A 2,500-nucleotide genomic window follows, 5' to 3' on the forward strand; every position below is an offset into this window, starting at 1 on the left:
ACTTCACCTTGGAAAATAACAAAATCTAATACATCTTAAATAAAGCTTATTTCTAATCTTCTTTGTAGGCAGAAAATAGTAAGTTACAGGACTCTCGAACTGATGTAGTCCAAAAATAAAGAATTAAAATAACAAAGTCTAATCTATATAAGTGCTCTTGAATAAGCTTCGTGTAAAAAATAGCAATATAATAAAAATACCAAGTCTTCGTCTTGGAAAATAACAAAATCTAAAAGAAAGGTCTTCTTTATGGAAAATAGTAAAATAAGAATACCAAGACTTCACCTTGGAAAATAACAAAACCATCTTGAAAAAAGCTTATTTTTAATCTTCTTTGTAGGCAGAAAATAGTAAGGCGAAAATAAAGTCCCCTCTAAGCTCTAAAGTAACAAATACGACGTGTTAAAAAAAAAAAAACTAACAATAAAAAAAAGAACCAAGACTTCGTCTTGGAAAATAACAATCTAAATTGTGGAAAATAGTAAAATGAAATAAAAACCGACTTCACCTTCGAAAATAACAAAATCAATCTAAAACAAATGACATCTTAAAACAAAACTATTATTTGTTTCGGAGGTTGTCTATGACTGTTCATAGACCGCATAATTTCCACAGAACATTCTCAGAATATCAAGAGAGAAAAGCAGCGTTCTGCGGGAAATCATCTTGGCCAGTGATGTCGTTCTGGGTTTGGTCAGGCCCAGGGAGGTAAGTACCTCGTTATTCTCAAGGGGCCACTTTCCTCTTGCCCCAACCGGGAATCCAAAGAATGTGACCTTGCTAGCCTTCGTCAGCACTTTGACTTGATCACCAAGAGGGGTATAGTACGAAACTTTGTGCGAGGCAGCATCTGACAAGGTATTCTTTGAAAGCTCAAAACGGACGGTGACATCGATCACAACCGCCTCCTCATCTTTTGCAAACACGAGGTCAGGCTTTCTCATCTCTCCCGTCTCGGATATGAACCGTGGCTCTTTGTATACAGACCAGCCCAATCTAGCCGCTTCGTCTGCCAGAATGTTACTGATCTTGTTGTGTCGCGCAATTCTTGCTTTCTGTACTGCAGGACATTGACCGAGAATGTGCGAAAGGGACTCGAGTCTGGCAGAGCATTTCCTGCAGGAACGTAAGGCCCCATCTCTGCCTCTGTTCAAGCTTTCTCTTGTTGGGTAAATATTTGCCCTTAGTTGTAGTGCTGCGATAAAGAAGCATTGTTTAAAGCCGCACCATGGCCTCAACCAAGCATTACTGATTCTATCATGCGCAAAGTTTACAATGCCCCTTCCTTGAACCGGCTTTTCGCACCATCTCTGAAATTCATGCTCCCTCCAATCGCAGGGTCTCGGATATACAGGTTCTTTTGACACCGAGTCCCTGAGAACGAATGTTGGGATTGCATCACTGTCACCCCCTGCTCGTACCCACAAATTACGGTATTCTTCCTCCATACCATGCGAGGACACAATATTACGGGTGATAGCATCGGACGAGTTTGCTATACGTTGCAGCCTTCTAACTTGAACCGAAGGGATTGTTTTTTCCAGTTTCAAGATGGCAAGGCCTCCGTCTCGGGCTCTGGCATATAACAGTCCATCACAAGTTGAAGCGGGAAGGTGGAGCCATCCTTTTACCGCCTTTCTAATCTCTTGGTCCAACCCACGGAGAGTTGATTGCTTGCAGTCCGAGTGGTCTGCAGGATATAACAATCTGGGTAGGGCATAGGCATTGAGTAGTTCAACCTTCTGAGTTGGCTTCAGAGGCGCCTCATCGATTTTCGAGATCCATGTCTTTAGCTGACAATGTAGATCAGGCTGTATAGTGCCAGTCCAAGGGCCAATTTTCAGACCAAGGTATTTCGTTGATTCATCAGGTTGGATCATATGGACATCTTTATTTTTGATAGTCCATGGGTCGCAGTTGTTCACCGTATATGAATCTTTGGTTGGGCTTATCATGAAGCCCTGGCACTTTCTGGCCTGAACCTCCAATCCCGATAGCCCACAAAATGATTCCAAGATCGCTAGATTGGCGGCCATACCAACCCAAGATTCGCTCACCAACACCAAATCATCAGCAAACGCAAGAGCTGTCACGTGGTCGGTATCAATGGAGTACCCAACTCCGTGTGACTCTAGGGTGCATATCAAAGGGTCCATGGCAAGATTGAAGAGCAGGGGTGACATGGGGTCACCCTGTTTGACACCAACACGTATGCTAATTTCTCGAGTCGACTCGCCATTGCTTTTGAACGAGGTCGTACACCGATCGTAGGCGTTCTGGATGATGCCCACCACGTGTTCATCTACTTTCTTGTGCCTTAACACCCATAAAATATGAGCATGCGAAACCGAGTCAAAAGCTTTCGCTATGTCGATGAACATGACAGCCAACGGCCTGTGCAATTTCTTAGCGTGTCTCATAAGGTCCTGTAGCACCTTAAGATTTTCAGAGCAGCCAGATGCCGCTATAAAACCACGCTGCCTTGGGTTTAAGGGACAAG

This window comes from Petromyzon marinus, unplaced genomic scaffold (genome assembly GCF_048934315.1).
Source record: "Petromyzon marinus isolate PM22_M1 ecotype Great Lakes invasive population unplaced genomic scaffold, UKy_Petmar_22M1.pri1.0 PM_G_Scaffold_166, whole genome shotgun sequence".
Taxonomy (NCBI): domain Eukaryota; kingdom Metazoa; phylum Chordata; class Hyperoartia; order Petromyzontiformes; family Petromyzontidae; genus Petromyzon; species Petromyzon marinus.